Source organism: Passer domesticus, unplaced genomic scaffold (assembly GCF_036417665.1).
Source record: "Passer domesticus isolate bPasDom1 unplaced genomic scaffold, bPasDom1.hap1 HAP1_SCAFFOLD_37, whole genome shotgun sequence".
Taxonomy (NCBI): Eukaryota; Metazoa; Chordata; class Aves; order Passeriformes; family Passeridae; genus Passer; species Passer domesticus.
Window position 1 is genome coordinate 1920145 of NW_026990149.1, and position 12382 is coordinate 1932526.

The 12382-nt window shown below is 47.7% G+C and overlaps 1 pseudogene; it reads left to right on the forward strand.

Annotated features, from left to right (window-relative positions):
* Window positions 1-860: 860 nt before the first annotated feature.
* LOC135292527 (zinc finger protein 135-like) overlaps window positions 861-12382 on the forward strand; it is an 88514-nt pseudogene continuing 76992 nt past the window's right edge.

Genomic DNA, 12382 nt, shown 5'->3' on the forward strand with positions numbered 1-12382 from the left:
AGGGAGGTGAAGGATTAGGAGGAGGCGGGGGATGGAATAGGAGAAGGGGCAGGAAGAGGAAGGGAAGGAACAGAGGCGGATCGAGGCTGAGCAGCAGGAAGCACGCGGTCGAGCCCTCCGTGCATTCGCAGCCCCCACCTGTGGGATCATCGCCCCCATCGCGCTGGTGAGCGGGGAGGGGGAGCTCAGCCCAGATATCCCGGGGGGTCCCTGGGCTGGGATTTTTTTGGGGGGATGTTTGGAGAATGAAGAAGTGCAAGGCTGAGCGGAAAAGGCCCCGTGGGCGGACATCGGGGGGTGGTGGTGGCGGCTGGCGGCAGAGGCAGCCTGGAGGAGCAGAGCCCTGTGTCCCCCAGGAGCCCAAAGTGGGGAGCCCAGAGAGGGGGGAGCGCCGCCATTGGCGGGAGCCTGCAGAGGCTGGAGAGGGGCAGGGGGGACTCCTTGGAGCCCCTGCAGCCCAGAGCAGAGCATGAGGGGAGAAGGGAGCCCAAAAAGCCCCGGCAGCCCTGAATGGGAAGCGAAGAGGGGGCAGCTTTTGGGATTGCTGGGACTGCCAGCAGGCTGGGGAGGGTGGGCACCGAGGAGAAGGGGGACCCCCAATGCAAGCGTGACCCCAGCAGCTGGGACAGGGGGAACTCCCAAAGAGCAGAGGGGAGGGAGCAGGCGTGGGGAACTCCTGGGGAGGGTTTTTCAGCACTGAATCTTGGTGTTTGGGAGGTTTTTCTGGAGCCTAGGTCGCTGGTGACTTGTAGAGATTGACTTGGGCAGAAAGACCTTCAAACTCAACATGCTCATCCCTTGTTTTCCCCAAACCAGGATTTCCCATTGTCACTTCTTGTGAGGTAGTGAGGAAGAGGAAGATGTCCCTGGACATGGAGTCAGGTGAGGAGGAAGTCAGTGCCCCTTTGCCTCTCTCTCCTGCTGCATCTCCCAGCCCAGCACAGCAGAACCTCATGGCAGAGGCCGTTTTGAGCGGCTCCACGGTGCAGGAACCCAACGGGGAGGAAAAGCCCCGGAGATGCCACACGAGGAGGGGCTGCAAACGCAGATGGCGGGGATCTGAGGGGGAAAGAGCCAGCCTGGGCCGGGAAGGCGGCCGGAGATGGAGCCAGAGGTTGGAGCTGGTGGTCCATGAGGAGGTTCCTGATGGAGAGGAGCCCCACAAGTGCGAGGAGTGTGGGAAGAGCTTCAGGCTCAGCTCCAACCTGATCAGGCACCAGAGGACCCACACTGGGGAGTGGCCCTACGAGTGTGATCAGTGCAGGAAGAGGTTTCAGACCAGCTCTGATCTCCTCAAGCACCAGCGCACGCACACAGAGGAGAGGCCCTTCCGCTGCCCCGACTGCGGGCAGGGCTTCAGGCGGAACTCCCATCTTGTCAGACACCGGCTCATCCACACTGGGGAGAGGCCCCACGAGTGTGAGGAATGTGGGAAGAGCTTCAGGCAGAGCTCCAATCTGATCCAGCACCAGAGGACCCACACTGGGGAACGGCCCTACGAGTGTGGGGATTGTAGGAAGAGATTCAGCCAGAGCCCCAGTCTGTTCTGCCACCAGAGAATCCACATCGGGGAGAGGCTCTACGAGTGTGGGGAGAGTGGGAAAAGCTTCAGCCAGCATTCCAGCCTGATTGTCCACCAAAAGATCCACTCTGGGGAGAGGCCCTACGAGTGTTCCAAGTGTGGGAAGGGGTTTCGGACCCACTCCCATCTCCTCCTGCACTATTGGAGTCACACAGAGGAGAGGCCCTTCTGCTGCCCCGACTGCGGGAAGGGATTCAGGCAGAACTGCCACCTTGTCAGGCACCGGCGCATCCACAGCGGGGAGAGGCCCTACGAATGTCCCCAGTGTGGGAAGAGCTTCTCCAGCAGCTCTAACTTGACCCAACACCAACGGAGGCACCGGTGAGGGAGTGCCCCGAGTGCGGGAAGAGCTTCGTGCGCTGCTCCAGCTCCATCCCCCACTGCAGGAGCCACGCTGGGCACAGCCCTGGTAACCCACATTCCCTGTGATCCATGCTGGGAACACACCTGGCTGCTTGTCCTTTTGGTTTGGCCTTGATTTTCTTCTGATTCATCTTTATCCCTTAAAAACAGCCCAAACTGTGTTAAATGAATGACATTGATCAGCGATCTCTAAAGTCTCACCATTTCATAGGTGTTTGAGGGGGCACCTGCCTTTGCCCTGTCTTTTGGGGGTAAGAAATGGATTCTGGAGCTTTCTGAAACCAAGACCCGTCTCGTTTGTTCCCGGCACCGGCAGCTGCAGCCTCCCTGGTCACCATGAACTCTGGAGAATGGGGGCAGCCAGTGAGAACATGTCCTGGATTGCAAGCTAAGTGTGTGTTCTGTTTGCCATCTGTCAGAGGTAGAGCACTTATCTTCTGTTCATTGGGCAGTTTATCTCTTCCACAACCAATCCTTCATCCAGGAGATAGCTTCTGTCAATTATTATTAATTACCTTCTGTTAATGGGCCATTGAGTGCTACTGCATGGCTGATAAAATAACATCATGCCACTGGGAGATGTTCTGCCCAGCGGGAGGAGCCAAGCATTTCTTCCTGGATAGAATTTGAGTTTGGAACATTGCAGCAGCCTTTTCCCACTGGATTGCCAGAGGATCAACCTTTTCCCACTGGATTGCCAGAGGAAGACCAGGCCCATCTACACCACCACTGGACCTTCAGAGGAAAACTCCACCCTTCTCCAGGATCCCTGCTCCAACAGAGCCACACCTGTCACTGCAGGAGGGCTGCAGCCACCATTCAATGGGACTGCTGCCAGCACCCTGACCCACAGGGTGTCAGGTTGTATTCTGACTCTGTCAGTGGTTTTGGTTTTTTTTTTTTGGTTTTTGCTATTGCCTTTGTATTTTTAATTTTTGCTAAAAAAGAATTCCTATTCCTATAGCTTTTCCTGAGAGCCCCTTAATTCAGAATTATAACAATTCAGAGGGAAGGAGTTTCCATTTTCCATTTCAGGGGAGGTTCCTGCCTTCCTTAGCAGACACCTGGCTTTCCAAACCAAGACAGGACAGCACGACCTGCACCCCGTAAGTCACCCCCTGATGGCCACACCTTGTGGGACCCCCATCTTGAAGAGGAAGACCCAAGAGCACCATGGCAAGAGGCTGGATTTGAAACAAAAACTTTAAGGAAGTTAGACATTTTGGAGGAGCTAAGATTTTAGTTAGAGATAAGCTTTATTGTAATTAATTAAAATAAATAGGTAGGCCTTGATGAAGGTAAGAGTTAGTAATTAACTAATAATGGATTGCTTGTCAACACAATGTTTGGTTAGCTGGGTTTATAATGAAGACTATAGAAACTGACAGATACCTTTTAGGAACATAAGACAATTGTGGGCCTCCTGTGTTCTGAAACCAATTGAAGCCAGGGAATGGGAATTCTACCAAGGGTTCATTTGTCATATTTGCATTGAAAAGGTAGAAAGGTCAGAATGAGGAAGACTTCATTTACTTCCTCATTTTGGGACCCTTCCCATGAAAGGGACCCCAACCCATTTCAAAGAACAAACTACGTATGCCTAATAGATTTTGAACTAATTAGCCTATGAAACGGGGAATGGGATGTACCAAAATTATGAATATGTATTTGTATTTTGGGTATTCAGTAGTTGTATGGATGACAGGACTCTGTAATCACCTGTAAATTGCAGTGTGCATTTGGGAGCTATCCCACACGCCGCCCGGCATCGCAATAAACATACACTTTCTAGCTTTAAACTGTTAGAGAGTTTTTGTCCGTCACAGTTGGATATCGGTGCTAGATCAATATCCATATTTTTTTAATAAATCACTTTGGTGACTGCAGCAGGACATCCTGCACTCTCTGGCCGTGGGGCCAGTGGGGGTCCGGGACCCCTCTGGGCACCCACCCAGGAATTTCTGGGAAGGAGGATCCTGTGATCCTGCTGCCTACGTGGGGAAAGACCAGGTCCTGCTGGAACCACGGACAAAAGGGATGTTTCTCTTTAGGGAAAGGTACCTTATTATATCAGCAGTTAATAGGACGCGGGATTCGTCCCGCCTCAGTGGTCTGGTAACCCGTGTCCCGCAGTGGGGACCAGGGCTCTGGTAGTCCGTGTCTCGTAGTGGAGACAATGGCTGTGGTGTTGTGAATTGGGATTGGAGCAGGGGTGGCTCTGGTTTCAATTTGTAGTTTAAAGGTGCACCTCAGTGACTCGTCATTTGGGTGGTTAGTCCGAATTTTTGGGCTGCGAAGGGTCCCATTGTGGGTGGCAGACAATCCTGGTTGTGCCCCCAGCGTTGTGTGTGTGTGTCTGTGTGTGTGTGTGTGTATTGTAATTGGATCTGTGTTTGTTTGGTGGTTTTGTGATTTTGTGTGTTTAGGTTGTAGATGCACCGTATTTGTTGTGGTTTGTGAGAGTTTGTGTTGTAAGCATTATCATTTGTGTGATTTGGCATGTGTTATTAACGTTTGTAAGTGTTTTTGGGAGTTTTGTAAGCTTAAAGTTGTAAAAGGTCTTTGAAATCCCTGCCTGATTGTGGAGGAACACTGACACTTTTGTTTGGGAGAGCGGACTGATTTCAAGTGTTTGTATTGTGCTTAGACTGTGTTAGAGGGGAATTAGGCTGTGTGTGAGCTTGGACAGCATGTGTTTTTGGATGTAAACTTTTATTTGATGTATGGTCAGGTGAAAAAGGCTTTGTGTGAGTTAAATTTGTTTCCTTAGTAGTTAAAAGAGTGAATGGAAAGCCCACAACTATTCCTGACACAGTCCTGGTGATCAAGCAGTCATTTGTTTCCTGGGTAACCAGAGGGGAGTCCAGACTTTGTAGCCTTGGGATACCTCTTTTTATCTCCCTGTAAAACGCAGAGAGTTTGGTGAGCGCGTGTTTTGATAATTTTATTGGTATGTGAGGTTTGCAGTTGCTAGAGTGTGTGGTAATATTTTAAAGTGCTGATGGTTTACCCCCATCCCCCCAATTCTTGTGGAGGGATTTGTGCTGTGCCCTGGCCAAAGTTTGTGTGATTTTCAGCAGGACCTTGTTAAAACTTTTGTTGTGTTTGGGGTCGTGAAAAACCCCTGTCTGTTTCTTTTTTGTGAGCCTAAACTATTAGTGTTAGGAGTCAGGTTGTCAGCAAGAAAAGGGAAATTCAGTTTAGTGGCTTTGGTTGTATGCAGAAAACAGAGAGCCCAGAAGTAGTGCTGGCAGAGGTAGCTGAGAGACTTCTTTGGTGCCCAGATACGCAGCTGAACTCTGTGTTCTGTAACATTTTCCACCAAAGGGTGAGAGAAATTTGGTTAGCAGTCCAAAAAGCTTCGGAATGGGTTACAGTAGTGACTCACACAGCTCTTGGTGCAGCGTGGAATCGTCAAATTTCTGCCAGAACTTGACTGATACTTTGCAAGGTTTCCATCTGTCCTTTGGTTACAGCATGACAAGAGATACGCTTTGCTTTCAGCTGCACACTGTCTACAGTGTATGAAAAGTTGCTTCCAATTTTTAAACATATTTTAATAGGAATACACCTGGAGCAAAGCTTAACAGAGGACCTGATTTAATAAATTATTAGTAACCTGCAACTTGGGTGGAGTACCTAACTACATGGTGTGGTTTCATTAGATTGAATCAAAAGGAGTTTTCCCACCCCTTTTTTGTAGAACTACAAGTTCTTTCCCTAACAGCTGCTGCTCTGAACCCTGCCTTTGAAGGCCTTCTAACCCTTTCTTTCTTTAGAGAAAAGGAGAAAATTAATTAACAAGCTGTTTTATCCCTTTTGTTTGCTAGCACAACTATATGAGCAGGAACAGGAGGCACAGGAATCGAGAACCTGGTTGAGGGGTATTCCCCTGCCCAAGGAAAGATTGCTGCTGTGATCTGTGGATCGTGTTTCGGTGTGCAGTCTGTCAGGACTCATGGGTCTGGCAAGGGTACAGGTGGTTAATACCTAAGACTGGAACTTGTCTCTCTGTTATAAAAAGGAACAAAAGGCTGCCCAGATAACTATATGAATTTTGTTGGCAATTGGTCAAGAGTTACGGGATAGCAGTAAAATATTTGAGTTGTTGGAAAATGGGGTTTCAGGAACATTAAAGAAAGCAGTGGAAATTCTTAGAGTTGAGTGTTGCCAGTATATTTTTGTACCAAGGGAATACCAAGTGAAATTTAAGAACTGGGATAAGATCAAATGACATTGTGAAAAAGAGGATCCTAAACATGGGGGCAAATGAAAGCAAAGAGATTCCCAGAGGAAGCCCTTTAGGGTGTATGTTAACACACTGGAAAGAGCTGGTGGGCTATGGTGGCAGTGAAACTAAAAGGGAACTTGTCAAACTTTCCACGTAGTGGTGGCCACTCTATAGACTTGATGGAGGAGTGAAGTGGCCAGCAAATGGTACACTGGACTATGAGACTCTATTACAGTTCATGCTTTTCCTTAGGCGGGAATAGAAGTGGCAAGAGGTGACTTATGCTGCTATGTTTTTCAGCCTTTGAAATCACCCTGAGTGGCAAAGGGATTGTGGGATTAGGCCTCCATCTGATCCACTGGTATTGGCTCTTGAGAAGGATAATAAAGCTAACAGGGAAAAGCTGAAACGGTGTTGTAGCACGTGCTCCATGCAACAGAGATCTTAGAACAAGAGACAGTAGAGGCACTTTTACCACCCCCTAGAAAGCAGGAAGGAGGCAGGGTAGAGGAACGAGTAAAATTGGAACCCTCACCAACTTTAGCCTCCCCTAACTTGTCTTCTGGTTCATCTGCCCTGGGAAAAACAGTAATTGAGGGAGGGGTTTCCCCACCAACTCCTGAATTAAGGGAACCATGGAGGCTTTACCCACCGTTGCCTAGTAGTGATAGTGAATGGGATGAATCTGAACCAAGTCCTGAGCCTTCCCTGCAAGGTCTGATAGCATCAAGGGCCAGAAGGCAAACCAGACTGAACCCACCCCCACAAACAACTAGAAAGCAAACTAAAGGACTCATACAAGCACCCTTAAGGCAGGCTATAACCTCTAATGGGGAACCAAGGATGATTAAGGTCCCCTTTTTCTCAGTGGATTTGGAGGCTTGGGAAAAGACTGCTAAGGGTTAAGGGAATGACCCAATAGGGGTTGCTAAAAGGGTAAAGTTTATGGCTAAGCAGCATTTACCTGATTGGGCAGACATGCAGTTACTGCTTGATGCCTTAACAGAAACAGAGAAGCAGTTGCTTTTGAAGGTAGCCAAGGATTTAGCTGAAGACGCTTGTGCAGCAGCACAAGAGGATATCAAAGATGTGTTTCCCCTTCAGGAACCGATGTGGGATCCCAATGAACCCGATGAATGGGCACAGCTTAAGAGATACCAAGACTTTGTAGTAAAAGGACTAGAATGAGCAATTCCTAAAACCATAAATTGGTCAGCCTTACATGCTGTTAAACAAGGTCCTACTCAAACACCTTCTGAATTTTTGGATCACCTCTGGGACACGATGCGGCGATATACCACCCTGGACTCTGGATTGGATGAAGGAATACAACAACTAATAAATTTATTTTTCGGACAATCCACAGGAGATATCAGGTGGAAACTTCAGAAGATCCGGGGCCCAAATAGCTGAGGCTTGGAGACTCTATTGGATGAAGCATGGAGAGTGTTTAGTAATCGGGAGGGAGGATATAAACCAGGGATGAAGAAATTAGTAGCAGTAGTAAGGGCGGGAGAAAAGGAGAAACGTGAGCAAGACCTGCCAAGACAAGGACCACCCCGAGTGGGAAAAGATCCATGTGCATTTTGCAAGAAATTTGGACACTGGAAAAACCAGTGCCCAGAATGAAGAAGGGGTGATGAACAGAGAAAAAGCGATTGGGGGTCGGGGGAAAGGCTGGTTGCTCATGTGAAGGAGGACTGAGGAGGACAGGAGGGCCCTACCCTAGGGGACCCTCTGGTTGTAGTTAAACTGGGGAACAAGGAAAAGGAAGTGGAATTTGTAGTGGACACAGGGACAACATTGTCAGTGTTGAATAAGGTCCTGTACCTCTAACAAATGATTATGTTATGGTAAAGGGGGCTACTGGTCAATCTGAAAGAGCATATTTTTGCAAACCATTAAAGTATAAATTGGGAAAGCAATGGGAGATTCATCCATTTTTATATATGCCTAATGCTCCATCTGCACTTTTGGGCAGGGATCTGCTAGAGCAGCTGGATGCAAAAATAATATTGAAAAATGGAGAAATTAGTTTGGAGGTAAAGGACCAACAATATGTGGAGCTGTTAAGCCTAATGTTAATAATCAAAGAAATTGAAATTGTAAGTGAAGAAGAGAAAAACTTCAAGAAAATAATGGATCAAATATTCCCTGGTGTATGGGCTTCTAATATACCAGGGAGAGCAAAGAATGCATTGCCCATACAAATTAAGCTCAAGGAAGGGGAACAACAAGTAAGGGTTAAAAAATACCTCCTAAAGAAGGAAGACAGAGAAGGGACTAGCAAAATCATAGAAAACTTTTTGCTAATAGGACTGTTAAGAGAGTGTCAGTCTGATTTCAATACCCCCATTTTGCCAGTAAGAAAGCCTGATGGGTCATACAGGTTAGTACAAGACCTAAGGGCTGTTCTCAAAGTAACTGAAGACTTGTATCCAGTAGTTGCTAACCCTTATACTTTATTAACTCCTTTAACACCTGAACTAACCTGGTTTACCATTTTAGATTTGAAGGATGCCTTCTTTTGCCTCCTTCTCTACGAGGCCAGCCAGAAAATTTTTGCATTCAAATGGGAGAACCCCAAAACTGCACGGAGGAAGCAGCTCACATGGTATGTATTACCACAGGGGTACAAGAACTTCCCACTGTATCTGGGGAGCAACTTGCCAAGCATTTAGAGTCTTGGAAACCTCCACCAGGAGAAGGGCAGTTGCTGCAGTACGTGGATGACCTCCTAACAGCCACCCAGACCCAGGAGACACGCGTGCACTGGACGGTAAGCCTCCTAAACTGTTTGGGCCTGCACGGGTATGGAGTATCCCAGACGAAAGCCCAGATGGTGAGGCAAACAGTCATTTGCCTGGGTTATGAGGTGAGTGCAGGTCAAAGGACCTTGGGGCAGGATGGCAAAGAAGCAATATGCCAGACCCCGAGATCTCAGACACTGAAGGAACTGAGAACCTTTTTAGGCATGACAGGGTGGTGCAGCCTGTGGATTTCTAACTATGGGTTACTTGTTAAACCTCTATATGCCCTGATCAGGGAAGGGAGCAGAGATCTTCAGTGGACAAAAGAAGCAACCCAAGCCTGTGACCAACTAAAGAAGGCCCTCATGTCAGCTCCGGCTCTAGGACTTCCAGACGTGAGTGAACCATTTTTCCTGTTTTCCCATGAAAAACAAGGGATTGCCCTGGGAATATTAGCAGAGAACTTAGGCCCGTACCAGAGAGCAGTGGCCTATCTCTCCAAACAGCTGGACACGGCAGCTAAAGGATGGCCAGGGTGTCTCAGAGCTGTTGCAGCAGTGGCAGTGAACATCCAGGAAGCACACAAATTCACCCTGGGCCAGAAAATGACTGTGCTGGTATCCCACACGGTGTCTGCAGTCCTTGAGGCAAAAGGGGGACATTGGCTCTCCCCACAGAGGTTTCTGAAGTACCAAGCTATACTAGTAGAACAAGATGATGTTGAAATTGTGGTAACTCACATTGTAAATTCAGCTTCCTTCCTCAGTGGGAGTATGGGAGAAGCAGTGATCCATGACTGTCTGGAGACCACTGGAGCCACTTTCTCCAGCTGCCCGGATCTGAAGGACACCCCACTTGAAGATGCTGAGACCTGGTTCACTGATGGAAGCAGCTATGTCATCAGTGGAAAAAGGCACCCTGGATATGCGGTTACCACAAGCAGAGAGGTAATAGAGTCTGGACCTTCACCAGCAAACACCTCTGCACAGAAGGCTGAAATAATCACCTTAACTCGAGCCTTAGAGCTGGCAAAAGGAAAAGAGGTTAACATCTACACGGACTCAAGGTACACGTTTGGGGTGGTTCATGCACATGGAGCCATTTGGAGAGAGAGAGGACTGTTGAATTCACAAGGGAAGAATATTAAACATGCACAAGAGATACTGAGACTACTAGGTGCAGTACAACTACCTGAGAAGGCAGCCATCATGCACATTAAGGCACAGCAAAAAGTGAGCTCTGAATTGGAAGAAGGGAACATGCTGGTGGACAGAGAGGCAAAAGACGCAGCCAGAGGTGAGGTATTTGAGGAGACAGTGGAGGCAACATTGATCCCAGATGGAAACATTTCTATTGATGGTAAGCCAGTGTACAATAAAAAGGATAAGAAACTTTTTAAGGCAAAAAAAGCAAATTATAATCAAGAAGGACAGGCTGTAACAGAGGAAGGGAAACTTGTAGCGCCTTCCTATTTGCTGTGGTCATCAGTGCAAAAAGAACATGAAAAAACACTCTGGGGAGTAGATGCCCTGTACAACCATTTGAAAGGAAAAATTATGGCCAGGAAACTCCAGGGCACAGTAATACAGGTAACTCGTCAGTGTAGTCTTTGCCTCTGAACTAATCCTAAAAACATCCCAAAGCCTAAAGTTGGACAAATTGGGAAAGGCTGCGGACCTGGGCAACAGTGGCAAATCGATTTCACAGAATTATCCAGGAAGGGTAGATATCATTACCTCTTGGTATTGCCTGATACCTTTTCAGGTTGGCCAGAAGCTTTCCCTACTAGGACAGCTAAAGCACGAGAGGTAAGCAAAGCACTGTTGCAAGAAATAATCCCGAGGTTTGGGGTTCCAGCCACCATATCCTCAGACAGAGAGCCGCATTTTGTTTCCAAAATTGTGCAAGAAATTAGCCACCAGCTGGGGATAGACTGTGAGCTGCATACCCCATATCATCCTCAATCGAGTGGCCAAGTGGAAAAGATGAATCATTTGATTAAGCAACAAATTGTGAGATTGGGAGAAGAGGCAAACCTACCTTGGCCCCAGGCTCTTCCATTAGCATTATTGCCAATTTGGACAAAACCAAGGACAAGGGAAAAATTGAGCCCCTTTGAAATATTATATGGGAGACCATATGCAGTTCAAGAAGGAGCCACACCTACACAAATAGGGGAGGAAACCCTACCCGAGTATATGATAGCCCTGAATAAACAACTGAGAGGAACTGCAAAATATGTGGCTGGAGCTCAAAACAGAGATTTGGATGGACCAGTACATGATGTACAACCTGGGGATTATGGGTATGTTAAGTCTTTGGCAGAAAAGACCCTGGAACTGCAGTGGGAAGGACCATTCCAGGTGCTCCTCACTACCTTTACTGCAATCAAGATCAAAGAACAGCAGGCCTGCATCCATCACTCCCGAGTGAAGAAAGCCCCTGAGGAAGTCTGGAAACTGATGCCAGGTGACAAAGAACTGAAGCTGAAGCTCACCTGGAACCGTGAATATATGGACTTAGAGAAACCATGGACATGATGGAGAAGGTGGTAACTATTATAGCCATTGCCATGGTTGTAACAGGAGCCAGTGCGATACCGCGCAGGTACAACGTAACTGGGATGTACCGGTGCCAAGGGAGGGCCTGTGATCCCCACTCTCATAGGGCCCTAAATGAGATCCTGAAAGTCACAAATGCACGTTTGTGGGAAGGGAGAAATGTTTGGGGATGTAGCTATGCATTTGTGCAAGGTGGGTTGCATGAGGCTTACCATCCACCCATGAAACTCATTCAGATTAGCTCTGAATGCTGTGACAAATCTTTGAGTAAGTGCCCTAAAAATAGAAGGGTGTGCAATAAGAGAGTATGATCTTGACTTTAGCATCACTCAAGTGTGCACTGAATATCAGAAGAACAAGATCAGAACTACCCCACTAACACAAAAGAAAGCTGTTCCTACCCAAAGGCCAATTATTCCAGAAGCAGAAGTGCAGCCTGTAGTTCCTGTGATTACTAGAATTGGGCCGTATGCTATGAAGAAAACAAGAACTCAGAGACTGCTGGTTAATCCAGAATGGTCTCTGAAGCGAGTAGAAATGGGAATACAGGTAAATGCTTTGGACATTCAACTAGAGTGTGCCCCATTTCTAAATACAGAAACACGCCTTTTTTCTAAATACAGAAAGTGGAGTTGTAGCAGGCCCAGGGCCTGCAATGCCTCCATGGCATTCAGCAGCCTAAGACAGGAAATGCCTGGTCATGATGACTGGACCTAAGAATCCCCTCTTCCACCCTCGGACCCTTGCTTATCTCTCTAAGCCCACAGCTCACTTTCGCCTCGACCCTCACTATTGGATTGTTTCTAAAACTCCTGTACCCTATATAAAGCCCTACTTCTGCCCTGTTCTGCAGAAGAGCTGTCCCTGAGACCTTGTCAGAAGACATCAATAAAGA